The sequence below is a fragment of the Alligator mississippiensis genome, chromosome 1 (genome assembly GCF_030867095.1).
Source record: "Alligator mississippiensis isolate rAllMis1 chromosome 1, rAllMis1, whole genome shotgun sequence".
NCBI classification, from domain to species: Eukaryota; Metazoa; Chordata; order Crocodylia; family Alligatoridae; genus Alligator; species Alligator mississippiensis.
The window spans coordinates 166,056,490-166,076,155 of NC_081824.1; the positions used below are offsets into that span (position 1 = coordinate 166,056,490).

The 19,666-nt window shown below is 45.6% G+C and overlaps 1 protein-coding gene across 6 annotated transcripts in view; it reads left to right on the forward strand.

The window, feature by feature from the left end:
- Positions 1–3,068: 3,068 nt before the first annotated feature.
- Positions 3,069–19,666, forward strand: part of VIT (vitrin) — a 113,158-nt gene continuing 96,560 nt past the window's right edge. For 3 of the 6 annotated variants that reach the window (XM_059716378.1, XM_006272877.3, XM_059716386.1), the window contains exon 1: positions 3,070–3,342. The gene's annotated coding sequence lies outside the window, so the exon portion shown is untranslated. Of the gene's footprint in view, positions 3,343–19,666 lie in introns of all 6 variants that reach the window. The other 3 variants (XM_059716379.1, XM_059716380.1, XM_059716392.1) reach the window with 2 other exon arrangements.

The window sequence follows — 19,666 nt, forward strand, 5'->3', positions numbered from 1 at the left end:
TAAAGGGCTTTGATTGATAGGAACTACACACGTGATTGGAGGAGTGTGAGTGGGCATGTGTGTGGTGTGACTGATTGGTTTGTTGGTTTTTTGGTTGGTTTTGTTGATCAATATCTGTGAGAGAGAGAGAGAGAGAGACTGTCAGTGTGGTTAATGAATCAAGTGGAAGTGGCTTTGCGGTGTACTGGTGCATTGGTGTGGGTGCTCGTTGTGTGGTGTTATGTATTAGGCTATGCTGTGACTGTGGAGGTCTGACAAGTTGTGCACACCCTTGGTGGCGAGGCTGCTATAGAGCCAACATTCATCCCAAACGACCGCTACCTTTGAGACTCCACCTGTCCTCACGGCTGCTGGTCTTCTGATTGTGATCTCCCAGTGAGAGTGGGCAGGGCTGCCTCCCTGGACTCTTTCTCCTCTGGTGCACATAGTGCATAAGTAGCAGCTCTGCACCCTTAATGTAAGTGTCACCTGTTCTTCCTCCTTCTCTTCCCTCGTTCCAGTCACTTCTCTTCCCTAAAGTGGAAGGAAAGCTGCTATCGGATCATCACCTCGGCATGATCTACATCCACTGTGTTCCGGCCTGGCGGAGATCCAGTGTTGATTGAAGTTTTCCCCTCATTTAATACATTTCATACCCATCCCTGAATTAATAATGATTCTAAGGTTCTAGTGTCTGTGGGGGTTGAATTGTAAAATAGATATTGTATCAGTTAGGTCTAGGTTTTTAGGAATTATAAGGATAATTTTACTGGGTGTGTATTTTGTAGTGTTGTTACCTGCTGTACTTGTTCTCTGAATCATTTATACTTACCTGTCATCATCAATAAACCAATTAATTTGTTCCGCTTACATCTCAGTGTATGTGAGTTTCCTTACTTAGTCATAGTACAAGCCGGATTGATTGGGTGGTGATAGATACGCTCTGGTCAGTTTGTTAGCCAGTGAGGTGGGGGGAGGGGGACCAAAAATCACCCCACTTGGAACCAGACTATTGGGCCAGCCATTAATTGGGTGGTGCTAATTAGGCACTAATTACGTCCGGGTTCAACAGTTTCCTGTACTTATGGGGATTCCTTATCTTAGATGGTAGCATTCATACTTAGCTAAAATATAATATCTGAGGCTCTTTTCACATAACTTTGAATATTTAAATGGGCATTGTGAATTATGATTTGCATTCCTAACTTTCTGGCCCATGACATTATGAAGTGATAACCTTTAAAAAGGGCTCCCTTTAAATGATGTTGATGGACCTCCTGAAGTCTCTTCCAACCCTAATTTTCTATGATTTCCCTATAAGATTTTACCTGTGAAGGAACCTACTTTTTGTTTGCCTTTCAGATAGAAATGCTCAGTCGAGCTCTTTGGACCATTTGTGGGTTTTCTTTGACTTTGTCATTTCATTATGAAAATGAGTGATCATCAGGGATCCAGGTTTTCCATTTCCCACAGGAAAATGGAGAAGAACACAAGTTTCCCCCTTTACCAGAGGAAAATGTGGATTTCTCATTTCAACAAAGAAACATAAGGATTTTGCATGTTTGCAATGAGCACTCTGCAGGCTGGCAGTGTTTCAGCCTGCAAGGGGTTGGGGGGGAGCGGTCAGGCAGGGGGCACCATGTGCATGTATATGCACATGGCCACCAGGCAGCCTGGAGAGCAGCTCCTGCATAAGTCAGAGGCAGATTGAGGCTCCCATAGGAAAGAAGGGAGGGAGTTGGGCAGGGCTGGGGGCTTGGGGCCCGGGGCCTGGAATATGCAGCTGCTGGGCTCTGGCAGGGAGTAAGATGGGGCTGTGGGCGGCTCATCCAGGGAGCAGTTGGGGGGCTGGCTCCCTGCCGCAGTGTGCACTCCCAGGGGGGCAGGGAGCCAGGGAGCTGTGTGCAGCACAGTGGTGAGCCCAAGCCCGCAGCGGGCAACCTGCACCCACTGCTGCCATGGGCTCTGCTCCAGCCGTGCTGCCCGGGGAGGGAACTGGGCTCTGTGCTCTGCTTTGCTGCAGCAGCTACTGCCTCCCACAGGTGGCAGCCAGGACTTGGGCACTGCTGCAGGGGGCAAGGGGATGCACACCTGCATCCCTGGCCCAGTAGAGTGGGGGGCACCAGCAGAGCCAGGGGGCTGCAGTCTGGGAGTGAGGGTTCTGGACCTGCATTCTGTGAACTAAGGGGGCAGGGGGGGCTCTGATTTTCCATGATAAAAAACCCAAAATTAAATACCAAAATGTATAGGTATTTAGAATTTATTTTATTATAGTGACTGAGGCACTGGTAGGCTTCCAAACTGCTTTAAAACTGTAAATATATCAATAAAACATTGTGTTCAACTAATACCTGTAAATATAGCAGCCTTTCATTTTAATCATGGATTTGGGGGGTTTAATCGGAGCATTTGTGATTTTTTTTATCAGAATATTTGCAATTTTTTGTCAGGATAAACCAGGATCCCTGGTAATCAAAGCATATATATATATTTACTTGGTGCATTAAAAGATCACTTGCACAAAGCTAAAAATGATTGGCCAAATAAATAGGGGGAAAGAATTTAAACAGGATAATGTGAATGACCATTGGGAGCGGCTTAAAAAAGAATCCAGCCACAATCCCAAATTAGTTTTCGTTTCCTATCTTTACTTCTTTATGGTCAGATCCTAACAACCTTTCTCTGTCGCTGTCAGCCAACCATTCCTGGAGTAAGATGCTACATGGTCTGAGTAAGGAATTAGCATCTGGCTGTAAAAAGCAAGCTTTTTTCCTTTTAAATCTAGCTCACTGTTGGCCTATCTGATATTCGAGTAGATTTGAGGATTACAATGTATCTCAATCTAGTTAACTGTAGTCCTTTTACTACAGATGCTTAAATTTTAACTTCTGTGTAGCTGAAGTGGACAGAGAAACTAAAGAAAATGGAACCAAAACATCAAACAAGTGAGTCTTCACTTTTAAAAAAGCAAAACTTGACAGGTCTGACAAGTGGGAACACAGGGAATACAGAAATCCCTGCAGAAAAAAAAAGTGGGAGGGAGCATAGATTTAAAAGAGGACCGCCTAATTCAGCAGCTAAATCAATGTAAGGAGCTCTGTATGTCTGTGTGTGAGAGAGGGGGAGATAGAGAAAGAGTGTGAGTGAGTGTAATGTGCCTTTTAAAGTGCTGGGAGCTTGATGGGAATGTTTGATTAGCTCCTCAGAAAGAGAAAAGGTGTCCAGGCCTCCTTTTTTTTTTGTCTGCCTCTGATTCTTTAGAATAATGTTGACTGAAGTTTGTGTTGCAGAAAAGCTTGGAAAAAAATAACACATTCATACTGTGTGGAGAAAAGGAATAAAAAGTTACATACCTCAAGCAAGGTAATTCTGATGCTATCCTCTATTCTATTGCTCTGTTTACTTGGGGGAGGGGGGGGGAGCTGTTTTTGGTCACTGTTAAATATTTTTTCATCCTTAAGAAAGTTGTGGAGGGTTTTTCTCACCCCCCCCCTTAACATTAGGCTGTGCATGTTATGAGAGGTCCTGAGGGAAAAGTGTCTATGCTGTGAAACTGTATTCTAAATCATTTATACTTCAGAAATAATTTATGAAAGCATTAAGCTCTCACTATAAAAGTGTGTACACACACACCTCCTTAAGAATGAGGGTTTAACTGAATCAATAATTGGGGCTGTACTCTAATTTCTGTACTACTTTTAAAAGATATTCCCCTTCAGGGCTCTCTTTTCCCCCTTGTTGCTCAATAACTTGTGAACAAGTTGTTTAAAGGAAGCATGAATGGCATCATTAATTAACCCTAAGGTAGCACTTAGGCATACAAATCACTGTGATATGGTAGTGAAAAATTATTTCTATCAGAGACAGATTATGAAATCCCCTGGTGGATGGATAGATATGGATGTACGAACAGTATAGCAGCTCCATTTGACATGTCCTTTTATGCTGAATGCTTGTTCTGCTGGTGAGACTCGAAAATGAATAGCGTTATCAAGCCTGCCACAGCTGCTCTGCTCTCCACAGAGAGATTGGATTCTTGATAAGTCTTTAAAATGTGATTTGTGTCAGACTAGTACAAACATGAACCGAATGCCCCGAGCAAACATTTCACACAGTGAGTTCTGAAGTTAGTCAGTATTTTGCTCCTGGAAGTTTATAATAACTGTGCCACTTTCAGAGCAAGAAAGGAATTGCAAATTACAGTGACATATCTTTTCCTTTAACATAACTTCAGAAATTAAAATGATCACCCAAAGCAAAAAAATCCTCCAGCTAAAATAAAGGAGAGGATATAGCTGAAAGTATGCTTCACAGCTGTAGTTGTCAACCAATTGCAATGAAACCCTAAACTTTGGGGCTGTAATTTTACAATATTGGCCTGGATTTAAAAGTATCCAAAATCTGACTCTGGTCAAACAGCTTGTATGTTCATATTTTCTACAGACAACCAGGTCCTGCAGCCCTCCCTAAGGCAACATTGTCACTGTTTTTTCAACTAAGGGGTATGAGATTTAGCCCTTAAGAAGATGCAAACAGCTGAAGGCAGAAATATCTGCATTACAATCCTATGATGATTTCTCAGTATTAATTTAGTATCTGATTTTGAAGAGACTCATTTCTCTTCCATCTTTATCTGATCTATCAAATTGCTTGCCAAGGCTTATACCTGATATGAGGAAAAATATACATTCTACCTTTTTCTTGTTCAAAGGAAGTAGCAATGCTAAATTAAAACAAAAATCTTAGTTCCCCTTTCAACATAGTGTAAAAATGTATCTTATTTACATCTTGTATATTAATTTTTTTTCTTATCTTTTTAATTATAATTATTTCTATGCTTCACTTATGAAGATCCATTGATAAAGCTGGACCTGGAATTTAAGTAACATTAGTATTAAAACTTCAGTTATATCTGACCTTACACTGGGAGTTAAAGGACCCTTTTTATAGCCCTCTATGCCACAAAAGCACCACCATAGGGAAAGCAAGGTCTAGTGGTTTTGGGGAGTAGTCTGGGACTCTCCAGATCTGTATAGAAGTTCCTGCTCAGCTACAGACTGTGTGTGACTTGTCTAAGTCACTTAGAATGAAACCTTAATCTCATTGAAGTTGGAATCAAAACAAGTCTTTCTGTTTCTCAGTTTCTTATCTGCCAAATAGAGATCCCATCTGGGTGTCTGGAGACTGTGCGCAGTTTTTTTTTAATTGTATAATGTAAAGAGAGTGTAAAGTTGGCTAGGGTCTGTAGGTCACAGTGGCTGTGTCCAGACAAGTGCAGCCGTGTGGTATGTGGCGCCGTAGACACATCTGCAGCACCACATGCCACACATTCAGCTGGACTCTGTGCTGCAAGGTAGCAGCATGGGGGCAGGTTTTGGCCTCCGGAGATCCCGGGATCAAAAAAACCTGCACAAAAATAAAAGTGGCATGATGCATGAGAGAACAGTACACACTGCCCAAAACTGGAGCCTGCCATTCAGAGACACACCCCAGCTGCCGACCAGGCTCTGAGTGGCAGGATTGCTGCTGCTACATCCCCTGGAGACCCCCAGGGCCCGAGGTAAGGCTGCTGGGGCCAGCCTAGTGCTGGCCTCACCTGGGGTAACCTGCCATGCGCCACAGGGCACATGACACAGGCGTTCCCTGGGGACAAGTAGCTTGTTTGTTTCTTGTCCTCAGGGAAACAAACATCAACACTTGTGTGGACGTGCCCAGTGGGCATGTCTACACATGACACTAAATGTGTAGTAGACTAATTCCACTGTGCATTACTGTGTCACAGCAAAAGCTGTGCTAATGTGCTAATGCACAGTAGAATTAGTCTCCTGCACATTAGTATCACTAACAAGGCCTGTGCTGGTGCTCCTGCGCATTAGCACCAGTTACTGTGCATTGAGTTAGTACCTATTATTACAGACACTAAACTTAATCCACAATAGCTACGGCACATTAATGCACACGGAGACATGCTCAGTGAATGCTGTCTGGTCCATTGTGATGGAATTGTATATTGCAAGCTTTGGAAAAGGGGTGGGCAAAATATGGCCCATGGACTGGATTCAGCCTGCAGAGGGGCTTTGTCCAGCTCACAGTGGGTCCCTTGGTCCTGCCTGGCCCAGGCGCTGTCTGACCCTGGCACATCCTTCCACCCCTGGGCATGCATGGCTGGACTGCCTTTTTAGGCAGCCCAGGTGGTGGCAGCTCCTTCCAGCTGCCACCACCATTGGTCACAGCCCTGCGATACCGGTGGAGGCCCGCACAAGCAGCCCTGACCCAGCGCACCCTTCACCTGCTCTGGACTCACACATCCAGGCTGAGTTGCAGCTGTGGTGGCAGCTGCCAACCAGAAACTGTTGCTCGGCATGAGGGAAAGGAAGCTCCTCCCCCTTACTGCTGCTGGGCCCTTCTTGTTGCAGCTACCCAAAACCCACACCGCACTGCACCAGGCTGCCCTGAATCTCTGCTGCCATCACTACCACCTCTGGGCTTCCCATTGGGGCATCAGTGGCAGTACAGAGCAGCTGCAGGGCAGCCTGGGTGGTGGTGACAGTGGTGGAAATGCAGGGCAGCCCAGCACAGTGCAGGCTCTGGGAGACTGCAACAGGAAGGGCCTAGCAGCGGCAAGGAAAAGGGGTTGCTTTTCACCCATGCTCAACAACAGTTTCTGCTTGGCAGTTGCTGCTGCTGCTGCTCAGCCTGGATGAGTGAGTCCAGAGCAGGCATGGGGCACACTGGGTCAGGGCTGCATGCACAGGTCTCCACCGGTACTGTAGGGCTGGAGCCAGCAGTTGCAGCAGCCAAAAGGAGCAGCCACCACCTGGGCTTCCTAGAAAGGCAGTCCAGCCACAGAGCTGCCCCAGCCCCGCTGTGTGCCCAGGGGGTAAGAGTACATGCCATGGCTAGGCAGTGCAGAGCAGGCATGGGGCAGACTGGGGCTGCGTGGTGTGGGCAGTGGCGGGGAGGTACCACAGGGTACATAGGCTCTGGGCTGTTGTGGGGTGGGGACGGATGCTGTCTAGCTCAGGGGGCATGCATGGGGGCATTGGCAACATGTAGGGGTGCACACAGGTGCACGTGCACCCCCTGAGCGTGGCAGTGCACCCCCTACAAAAAGGTGCCACCGACACTGCCAGCAGCATCTGCAGGCAGTCAGTGATTGCCACCAGGAACCGCCAATGCTACCAGTGGCATCGGCAGGTGGTCGCTGACCCTTGGTTGACACTTGCCACCACCACCCCCCTGCCACCAACAGCGCCAGTGGGAGGTCCCTGGTTACCGCTGCTGTGCTTCTGCCGCCGCTGCGCTCCCACCACCACCAGTGCTGCCATGCCCCACCAGCTGCCAAGGGCCTGTGTCATTCATGCATGGGGGACTCCTATGCACACCCTACCATACCTACAAACTCTGCTGAACAAACCCCACAACCACACCCTCCCCCATACATAATCAAACATGCCACAAACACTGCACCCACCCACACCCTATACCCCCCACACCTCCCACACACACCCACACACCTCTGGGGGGAGGCCCACTCGCTGTTAGGTGCACACACCCCACTATACACACACAACCACAGACACCCCCAGCCACCCTCCCCATCCACACACCCCACAGCCCCCCACAAACCCCATACCCACCCACACACACCCACACATCCCCACAAACCCCCCATACCCTCCCACCCACATCCATGCATACCCCCACACCCTACATTCACATCCACACACACAGCCCCCCTACAAAACCCATACCCACCCACCCATACTCCCCCACACCCCTCCATCCCCCAGTATACAAGAGTAAGAGTTCATTTAAAGCTATTATGCAATCACCTGTATATACACAATGCACACACACACAAATCTGTACAAAACTATTTAAAAAAATAAAATTAAAATATGTTATTGTGGATGTTTGATTTTTAGAATATAATCTGCTTGTTTTTTTCTGGTTCCAAAATGGAAAATTCCCTTCCCAAGAGGAGTACTTCCTGGGACAAGGGGAGGCACTTCCAGTGGCAAAAGCCAGGGGCTAGGGGAGGTGGGACTTCTGGTCCCAAAATGGTGACCAGGGGGCGGGGTGCCTGTCAAGGGGCAGGGCCACCCTTGAGGCCCTCAACAGCTCACCAAAACTCATTAAGTAGCCTTCCAGCCAAAATAATGGCCTGCCCATGCTTTGGAAAGATAGCGATGCTGCAATTCCAGGAGATTGGTTGTAAGAGCCCAAGGAACCATTTTGTCTCTGTGGGAACCCTGACCCAATCAAGAACTCATTCTAGGGCTCTTATAGCTTGGGCTGTAGTTTAAAAATCATGGTTCAAGTCTCAGAAAGTGTGTCTAATGAGCTGTAATTAGGGCACATTAAAAGTTGAGTTACCTGTAATACAGGTACTACCATAATGCACCATCATCAATGCTACTGTGCATTAGCAACATGATTTTTGGTGATGCTAATGCACAGTAGACTAATTCCAGTGTGCATTAGCACATTAGCACAAGTTTTGCCCACCACGCTAATGCTCAATAGAAGTACTCTACTGTACTCAAAGGGTCTCCTGTAGACACACCCAGAATGTAGTATTTCATTGCTAGGTAGGAGCAACTAACTGGCTACTTCATTTTTTTTCTCCTCAAATGAAAAGCAGATTACCTCTGTGTCCATCATCAATATATATCTGCCTCATATAGTGGGGAAGAGAAGCTGTGAAGCCAATTGAATCCTTTTATTATTATACAAAATGAAGAGGGGAAAAGGGCTTTTTGAGGAGATAAACTTGACTCAGCGATTCTAGAAAGAACAATAGTGCCATAAATTATAAATATAGGATAATACATGCAGCAACTAAAACTATTGGGCTAAATTTGGCCATGCTTACTCATGCTGAGTAGTAACTTATTCGATAAGGAATCCCATTGTCAGTAAGCGCGTCTAAGCATGAGTAAGTGTGATAAAATTCAGATGGGACTGTGGACAATGTATTCACTGTTCTCGCAGCAATTATGACAGAGAGACTATAATTATTTCTCTAATGACCAGCCAAGCAAGATAACACTGATTTTGACTATGTTTAGAAAACAATTTCTTACTAAAGATTTCCAGCCTGTTCCCTTATAAAGGAGATCGCCATCAACTTTGGACCAAAGTGCAGTCAGTGGGTCCTTTGTATCCAGTTTCCTTTATTTATTGTCTATATCTCAGTGGGAAATCTTGTTTGCATGTCTCTCCCCCATTCCTATTCCTTCACACCACATAAGAGGGCCAGAGTGGCATAAAAGGTTCCTAAAATCCCTGTAATCATCTGGGAAAGGATTCAAGGCCTGCCCCCCCCCCGGCCCTCCCCCTCCTCACAGGTATACATTATGAAAGATGCCACAAAACTGACTCCCAGGGACTTCCTTATAACCCCCAATAACAGGGCCCCTGCTGGGGGCAGGGACAAGATGTGAGGAACATGCTGGGGATAGGACCACAGCTTGGAGCACGGCCTGGAATCTCCAGCGCTGTGGTCCACAAGGCAACCTGTGCTAATTATACAGGCCCCCAAGTGCAGAAAAGACCCATGTATATACTGTTATCCAAAGGTGTAATTTCAGACTGGGTAGACCAGCCGAACTGCCCAGCTTGGGTTCTGAAATCAGCATAGGCTATCTGACAAAGTATTTATCTAGATTGCATTACATTTAGTGTTGATAATTGTAGCTACACTGCTGGTGGCATGTGAACTAGTCAGTTTAAAACTAGTTTAGGTATGTTTATATAAACTGAAATCCCAACTTTGGATTGCAGTGTAGCTAGACCCTGAATTACACCTGGTTTCTCTCAGGTCCTCAAAGCAGGCTAGAATTGGGAAAACACAACAGTGGCTTAAAGCTATTGTATTCCTCCCCCACCCCCATTCCCGCCCCCCCCCCCCCCCCCCCCGCACACATGCGCACACACACACTGGGATGTAGGTTGAAGCTAAGCACAGACTCATCTCTCTTCTTTGCAATGGTGGCATTTCTGACAGGCCAGAAACACAGGCCTATCAGTTTCCTGGCTTTCTCAAAAGGAAAAGGGTGAGATAGTTATTAGAACAAAATGTGAAGAACCAAAAATTTTTTGCCAAAAAGGCAGTATCAGTGGTAACTTTTCAATAAAAATGAGAAGTATTTTTCTTTAAAATATGTTGGTGAAATAACTTTACTAGTTGCTGTTTTTGTTTGCTCAATTCAGTCCTACTTGCCACCAACTCAACCCATGTGTGAAGCTAAAAACTCACTTAAAATCTAGTTAAACCAGCTTCAGTTTCAAAAGTTTCAGTACCCAAATCCTTAATCTGCAGGTCTTATCATCATGATCCTCTTGTTAACTGACTCAGTTCTTATCTGCATTTCTTCCCTTATTTTTATCATTTCTCTCAGGGCTCATGGATGTTCATATGCCACATGTGGCTTTGAGGGGCCATTGTGATCTTTGTCAGTGTGTGTGGTGCTACGTGTGTAGCTCATTCTCTTGAACATCTGACATTCTTTTAAAATGTTTTTCACACCTTCTGCAGTAGAAAACCTGCTCTTCTGTTTGATTATCTCATTTACACACTGGGGCCTTAGCTCTGCTTAGTAACTCTGGAATGTCATGGCAAATCTAGCAACTCATTTCTTATGGAAAAAAATGCTGCAAGATGTAATCGTGCACAGATAAATGTATCCTGGAAATTTCTGAATGGTTTTGTTTAGCTGCTTGTGATCCTTGCGTGCTCCAACCAGAGTGTACCATAGATTTCCAATACCTCTGGGCTTTCATACATAGTAACATGGAGAATTTCATGCTCTCCAAAATCACTTGTTTACAGGAAAATTTGAAGTGCTGCAGCCGCCTCCACAGTGTCTCTGCCAGGCTCCGTTAGGAAGTCAGGAGGCTTCATTTGTTCTATTTTTGCCAAAGATGGAGTCAGAAACAAATAACATGTAAGAAGGGTGTGGCATGCAGGACAGCTGGCAAGAGCGCTGTGTCCCCTAGCTGCAGTCACGTCACGTGAGTTAGTTACCTAAGGGTTAATACTCTGTGACTCCAGTGGTATTTTTACAGTTACTAAAACAGCTGAGGGCATCCTATGTGTGTCTTGTCCTCAACCACCTTATTAACCTTCCCACAATGTACCTGCAGCTCTCACGCATAGTCACTCCTATGGACTTGGTGGGAGAAATATTGTAAGAAAGGAATGTCTGAAAGAAGAGAAAGCCCGCTTGGAGATTAAGCTGACTATGAAGAAGGGGAGAGGTGCAAAAAATGAGTGGGAGATGGTTCGATCTCTTCCATTACAACCAAAATGAGGTGAAACAGCTGTTGACTGCTCCAAACGTGCATGTGAAACGAAGTGTCACTGCAGCTTTTTGGGGGCACATGGATCCATTATGAACTGAAAACAGACAGTTAACTTTATCCCAAAACACAAGGTGACAAGGAACAATTTTTTTCTGTCCTGGTCAGCCAGATCCCTTTATATACAGACTTTGGGAAAATCATCCCACCAGCTTTCATCTCAATGGGTGCATCCAGACGAGCATGCACATGTGTTTCCCCTGGGGACAAATAGCAGCGGCACAAATATGTGCCACTGCTACTTGTCTCTGGGGAACACTCATGCACGCATGCTCTGGCACACAGCAAGTTGCCCTGGGTGGGGTAGGGGAGGCTGGGGCCAGCACCTCGGCTAGTGCCACCAGCATTACCTGGGGGGCCTGGGGGTTTCCTGGGGCTCCAGCTGTGGCAATGTGGTGCACAGAGCCTGGCTGGCAGCCGAAGCGTGACTCCAGCTTCAGGCTCCGGTTTCAGGTGGTGCCACCATGAGTGGCCTGCTTTTTTCTGGCACATATATTTTTGACACCAGGATTTCCTAGTGTCAAAGAAACCCACTGCACTGCAAATTAGCAGTATGGCACACACGTGTGTGTGTGGCACACGCAGTATGCAGTGCTGGAGATGGGTCTGCAGCGCTGCATACCGCAAGCGTATGCTCATCTGGACATGCCCAATATGTTTTGCTCTGAGGCATGGCATTTAGGACTGTGATGTTCCAGACTCGTATGGTCTACACCTGCTATTCAGACTGTTGTCATGTACAGGAAGAAAATAAAGCCAAATATCAGAATTTCAACAGATGTTCGTTGAGTTATCTACTAAAACCAAATTTCAGAACAAACTGCACCCAGATAAGCAAAAACATTACAACATTCAGTTCTATAGTGTGGGGTTGGTTTCAGTTTGCAATTTTCCAATAGAAATTGCATACTATATGGCCCATAATCGCCTGCCCCCATTCATTCATTGTGGTAAATACAGTTTCAGGCTTTCCTTTAGGTTTCCACATGGGAAAGATGCTTCTAGCAGCATTCTAATTTATCCCTACAAAGAAGTCAGAACTCTTGGTAGAGGTGATATCTTTTATTTCATGATATCTTTCATCCAAGCATCAGCAAGTACATTCCAAACATGAACTAACTAATGCTGAAGTGACTGTCAAAGGCAAAAGAAAAAAATCCCATCCTTCTACACTGTCAGTTTTTGACTCAATGACTTTAGGAACTGTTGCTGAAAAGAGACAAACACTCAGACCTATGTAACTGTAAACTGAAGTTACCATTATCAAGATGATAACAGTTTACTGATTTCACACACTAAAAGGCTTTTTAGTTCTATTACTTATTTGTAGGGAGAACTCTTGGTAGAGGTGACATCTTTTATTAGACTACCTAGATAGTTGCAAAAATGTTTTCTTTATTTGCAAGCTTTCGGGCTCAGACACCCTTCCTCAGGTGAAGGAGAATGCAAAGATTGTAAAATTTCTCCCAGGTAGAAATGAAACTTCATATTGCACAGGAGAAATGAGGGATGTTATAAGTTCCCATGGGTAGAAAAGTTCATTTTATGCAAACAAGGCTTAAATAAAAGTTGGGGCAGTCTATTTACCTAAAAGGTGTCTGAAGGCAAGCAGGATGTTGAATTTTGCTTCTTTCTTGCTAAGATGTTTTATATCACACAGGAGTTGGTTGAAGGAATGTTTCTCCTGGCTAAGGCAGTTCTGTTGTGTAGACGTTGTTTTGCAAGTATGTAAATTCAGCTCAAACTAAAGGCTGCTAGAGTAGGGTTGTTAGCCTCCAGGTCTCAGGGTGTGGAATTTTGTTTCTTTTTTGTAAAAATTATGAAGTTTTCATTTCAAAGTGGCTAATTATTATATCTTCCATGTTTCAGGGACATAGGTTGTAGCTGTGTTGGTCTACAGGCAAAAGCAGTCAGAACTCTTGGTAGAGGCAATATCTTTTATCAGACCAACTAGATAGCTGCAAAAAAAAAAAAAGTCTTTATTTGCAAGCTTTTGGGCTCATGCACCCTTCCTTCATGTGAAGGAGACTGCAAAGATTGTATTTTTTTTCCCAGGGAGAAATGAAACTTCATATTGCACAGGAGAAATGAAGGATGTTATAAGCAGGGTTTTCTCTCATTAAAAAAAATCCCCAATTTTCAGTTAAAAAAAAAAAGTAACCCCAAATCCACATGTTTTGAGATTAGAACGAAATACCACTAATATATATATAGATGACGCTGGACACAGATATAACAATGGTATTTTTTTGGATATTGTTCATTTTTTCAAAACTCAAAATAGTTGATTTAATAAGGAGGGGATAGCATGAACAGCAGCAAGAACAAACTCCCTTTAGGGAAATTGCAGAGTCATTTATCAGAATAATACAATACTGTTGAGCTATCTAGGCCAGGGCCAAATGTTCACCACTCTGTTGCCATGATGGTTTGTAGGTCCAGCCCAGATAAAAGACTCTATATATATTTCATTTTTTTTCAGAACATTAGTATGGTACTGTGCACACTGCTGTAAGGCTGAGTTAATTAACCTGGGCATAGAGCCCTGGGAACACAATTACCCTTCTTCTGGTTCAGGAGGTAGCATATGCCACCTGGCACGGCAAGTCAGTGATATCAAAATTCCCATAATGTTTTGTGTTCTGCTTCAGTGCCAGCAGGGAGCATTGGCTAATGATGAATAAACCTCCTTCCTAGAGCTCCTACATGGTGCATTTGAAATAGTGTTGCATAAACAAAAATGAAAACTGGGAAGGAGGGAAATCCCACAATGTTTGCCAAATGGAAATAATACAGTTATTCTGAAAGGAAATGTTGTTTCTGGATTCACAAAACATAAAGGGTAATGTTCTGTGCTATACAAGTATATAGCCATCTTTTTATTTGAAATAAGCTACGATGTAAAAGTAAGATTAAATTTTGTGCTGTGTTTCTATTTTGTGTAGTCATGCAGCACAGAAATAGACTTAAACTTGTGTGTGTCGGGGGGGGGGGGGGTGTTACCTTCTATACATTCCCTCTGCTTTCTGGTTTGCTAAAGGCATTTAAAAAAGAAATCTCCATGCTCAGTAACCCATTTCTTGGTATTAATGACATTGTCAATTACTGTTTTATCTGAAATTACTGGTGATCGACTTCCAGCCCGCTGCCCAGAACCAGCCAGTGGGGCCCAGTGGGTCTCCCCACAGGTCTGAACATTTGGTGGCAGAGGAGTGGTAGCAGCGTTAATTGCTACTTCCCTTCTGCCAGATTTCCAGACCTGTGGGGAGCCCCTCAGACTGGATAACCTGGCCCTGCATACTAGATCATGCTAGTATACAATGGGACCAGTGCATCAGGTTACTCTGTAGCCAGGGATGGTGCATGGGATAGGGCCAGCATCTGCCCAATCAGACTGGCCCCACACTTGACTTAGCTCACAGACTGACCCCAGATCAGTCATCCAGCCCATAGGGCCAGAAGGTTCAGCACCACTGTCTCAAACCACTCTCGCATACATCGGGGTGGCGGGGAGGGGGGAGGGGACAGTATTTTGAATCAAGTTTCTGATCAGAGTTGGGAGATAGCATCATTAGTAATACCAACTACAAGAGATTCTGGTTTAATCAGAACTTCAGCTTTTGGGTTCGTTCTTTTATAAACTTATCAACACACTTAAGGATCTCTTCTGCTTTTGATCTCACATGTGCCATTATAGGACATATATACTTATATCAAGCAAAGAATAAACATCCTAAATCTTCTCTGAACTTTTCCTTCTGAGCTTCTATAAAGAAATGTCAAGTTTTGTTTGAACATGTAAGAAAAATTCATAAACTATCCTTAGGGTGATGTGCAATTTCTTCATGGAATTGGATCTCTTAACATAAATTCTTTACTCTTAAATCAAATATGTGCCTTCAGGGAAAAATCTGACATAGTGCAGTAGTTCCTAGGTCACTGGCAGTACAAAAGTGTGTGTACTCATTGTGTTTTTATTTTGTATCCAGCCTCAGAAAACATACATTGCATTTAAAAAGTCCAATTTGACTTGTTAAAACTGGCTTTTGGGGTAAAAATAGAAAATGGTGCATTTTCTAGAAAGAAGAAAACAGAATCAGAGAGAGTATGGATTTCACATACTGAACCTAGCATGGCCCTTAGGTCTAGGCATATTGCAGGTGCTTTCAGTTTTCTTATTTAGCCCTTTCACCTTCAATTTCTTTCAATCTGTATTGAGTAGCAGTTGTGGTAGAGACATTAGTGACCTCTGTCAAGTTCTTATGTTGAGGCATGTTGGATATGTAGTAGAACTGGTTTAAGATAAGGGGGAGGGGAACCTCCACATCTTTTATTAAGAGATAGGAACATTTTCAACAAGCTCCAGTGTGCACTGGCAGAAGGGGTTGGTTCACAGGCAACAAGGATGGAGCCAACATACTGTGGAAGGAACAGGCAAGGTGGACAGAGTTACAGAATAAGTCTGACACCTGAGTAAGAAGTGTGAGGAAGAAGACACATAGGGGTTGCTCACTGGCAAATGACTGGCAGTGGCAGGTATGTCTGGGTAGAGTATCTGCATTGCCTCCATGGGGCACTTGTACATATAACAGAGGCTTAATCCCCAAGGTTTTATTCTATGCCCCCTAAATTGAAATGGTGGGGTATAAAATAAAACCAAGGGGACTAAACCATTTAAATTTTTCTGTCATGTTATGGCAAGGGGCCTGATCCTTTTTTTTCCCTGTTGGATCCAGAGTCTGCCCATGGCCAGAGGATGAACTGCTGGTGGGCCAAGTGGACCCTGAGCTCCAGGGAGCCCCGGTCCTTCCCTCTGCAGTGGCAGCACCACCCTGGCCAGGCCAGGTAGACTGCTAGTGGGCCGGGTGCTTCTCCAGCTCAGAGGTACCTGATCCAACTTCCCTACGAGCCTGCCCAGGCTTCCAGAGCCTTGCATGCTGTCTCTGCCAGCTTCTCCTGCCTCCAGGGCAGCCATCCCCTCTCGCACCACCTCTCTGCAGTGCCCCTGAGGAAGCCAACCTTTTCCCAGGTGGCCCAAGGCATCCAGTCAGCCACAGCCAGCTGCTAGAAGCACAAGCAATGAGGAGTCTGATCCTGCTTCTGGCAGAGTCTGCCCACTCCCTCCCTGCAGCTAAGGGGTGAGCTACCAGCAGGCTGAATGGCCCCTGGGCTGCGGGGACCCCAGTCCATCCCTCTGCAGCAGCAGCACCCCCCAGGGCCACTTGGGTGGGCTGCTAGCAGGCCAGGTGCTGCCGCAGGTCAGAGGCAGCACCCAGCCCGATCCAACTGTTCCCAGGAAGCAGTGCCCAGTGGGCTTCCAGTGGGTGGGCTCAGGAAACAGTTGGATCAAGCTGGATGCTGCCTTCAAGCTGGGGCAGCACCCACTCTGCTAGCAGTCCACCCAGGCAGCCCCAGGGGGTACCACCACCACATAGGGAAGAACAAGGGTCCCCCACAGCTCCAGGGCTGCTTATTGCACTGACAGCTCAGCCCCCCTGCCCAGCCACAGGGGAGGCATGGAGGCTCTGAAACAGCAAGGATCAGGCTGCTTCCCACTTGTGTTTGAAAACAGAGTCCTGCAGCTGACAGGATGGCAGGATGGGTGGGGCCACCAGGGAATGGGCTGACTTGCCCCTGCGACAGTGCAGAGAGATGGCAGGAGGGCAGCTGGGTGTGCTGGTGGCCATAGAAGGAGGTGGGGATGGTGCACACGGCGCTGGAAGCTTGGGTGGGCTCAAGGAAGCATTGGATTGAGCACCTTCAAGCTGGGGCAGCACCTGGGCAGCTAGTAGCCCACCTGGGCTTCCAGAACCCCATGCACCATCCCTACCACCTTCTCCAGCCAGCAAACCCAGCTGCCCTTCTGCCGCTTTCCTGCACTGCCTCAGGGGCAAGCCAACTCATTCCTGGGCAGGCACCAGGTGTCCTGCCAGCCACAGGACCCTGCTTTCACAAACAAGCAGCGAAAGGCCCAATCCTTTTTTTCTGCAGAGCCTGCTTGCCTCTCCTGTAAGCTGGGGGGCAAGCTGACAGCTGCATCGTTGCAGTTTGCAACATTGCAAACTGAACTACATCCAAATTTAATTTAGTTTGCAACAATGCAAAGTCATTTTAAAACCCCCAAAAGTCTTGCATGTGTACACTGCAATGCCATTAAGCCACACAAAATGACATTTTCATTGTGTACATGTTTATGATGTCATGTGTACAAGCACCCCACGATGCCAGCTGCAGGCAGTAACGAGGATGAATATGCTTCCCAACTCATGGAGAAATAAAGTAGCATGCTTGGAGGGACTCATCAAGGAGTCACTGATGTGGTTCAGGACAGCTGATGCTGTGTAAAATAAAGATTTTCAGCACAGTGATTGGTTAGACAAATGTAAGCTTTGATCTAAATAAAGCTCCCAGCATGCTATAAAAGTTACAAATCAAACCTAAGATTGAAATATTATATGACATATTAACCCTTATAGGAAATGGTTTACTGAAGCTCCCAGATTTAGGCAATCTGGATATTCCCAGGGATGTTTTCTTTTCAAGCAGGTAAAGTCTTCCAAATGCATTTCTTCTTTTACTGGAAGGGGCAGGTCAGGATTTAACAAAATTGTTGGTTTTCTTCCCTGAGACAAATGAAGGCTATAATCATTGCAGTTTTATTTAGGCTATAAGACAGGCCTAGCAAGATAAATGACACTGGAGTTTCACATAAATTATCTTCTTTTGAGAGAGACTCTAGAGAAAACACACCCTGATTCATCACTGTGCTAAACTAATCATATGTTGGTTTAACACTATGCAGTTTCATTAACATGAAACTGGCATAATGCAGACCCACTAATTATTTTTTTAAACCTGATCCTAAATTGCTGGGTTTATTCCTGTTTAACAATCCTAGGGTGAACGGGGCTCCACTTCAGTGCCTCTAAATGTGTCTCCCTGCATATCAACTGCAGGAATAGAAGCACTGTCCTGGCCACCACTATAAAGATCCAGGGACGGCCCATGAGGCACCTGAAGGAGAGCAAGAGCTACTTCCACCTGTGCACACCCACTGACCACTGGCTCAGATAAATGCCAGAAGAGACCATCTATAGGATCATGCAGGATGCCCACAAATATGATTCTTCCCTGATGGTCCTCTGGTAGAAAACTGATTTCCTAAACACCTTCCTCATCCTCTGCATCACGTCCATACTGAAAGTCTCGGCAGTCCCCAAGACACCTCTCAAGAAAGTGGATGGTGAAATCAAGCAGCTCCTGAAGAAGTGGCTGAACCTACCTCTATAGGCCAGGAACAAAATCCTGCACATCCACTATTGGCACAGGGGTGCCAGTGCCTCTCATCTCAGAAACCTCTGCAACATCACAGTAGTCACCCATGCCTTCCACCTCCTGACCTGCCGTAAGCAGTGTCATTAGTAATGCCCTGAAGGAGACCATCAAGAAATGGATTGCCAGGCAACAAGGACCTGGCCATATTTCTGAGAAGGTTGCTGGAAGGCTAGTTCAAGCAAACTAACCTTCCTGTGGAGTCAAGCTCACAATACCACACGGTGCCTCAGGAAGCACATCCATTACTGCTAGATAAGTGCTGGTGACTCTTGCTGCTCCCAGCCCCAGCTGCCAACTGCATCATTGTTGCTCCCCGCTCCTCAAGTCCAGACCTGCCTAGAAAGGTTTCTGAAGGATGCCATGCAGGCCAAGTACATCAGTGACCTGAAGGCAAAACCCAACCAGAGCAAAATTGAAGGACTTTGATGGATGTCAGCAACCATTTCATACCTCATGAGACCCTCATACCCTTCACAGACTAGTTTTATCCATCAAGCCTGTCTCAACTGCCTCTCGCTCAACAGCACCATCAGCTATGACCACCAAAATAAAAGTGTGGCTATGCGAGTGAGACCCTGCCCCATATTTTGTGTGGCTGTAAGCCCAACGTGAAAGCATAGCAACTGCATCACAACACTGGACAGGACTGGCCAGTGAGACATCTCAACATCAGTCGAGACTATAGCTGGGAATCATGCTATCCCAGGCTGCAACAGCCAGCTGCACCCAGATATTGTTATAATAGATGAGACCAACAAATGATCCTAATGTTCAATGTGTCTATCCCCTTCAAGAACTGATGGCAGGCTCTTGCTGAAGCCCAGGAGCAAAAGCTGTAAAAACACAGGCCACCTTGAGGGAGAAAGGATTTGGTACAGACTGATCATTGGGGCACTTGGAGCCCAGGACCAGAGCAATGAGAGTATCTTGTGAGCCTGCAGAGTACCCTCCACTATGCAAAAATGATAAGATGCCTCACAGTATC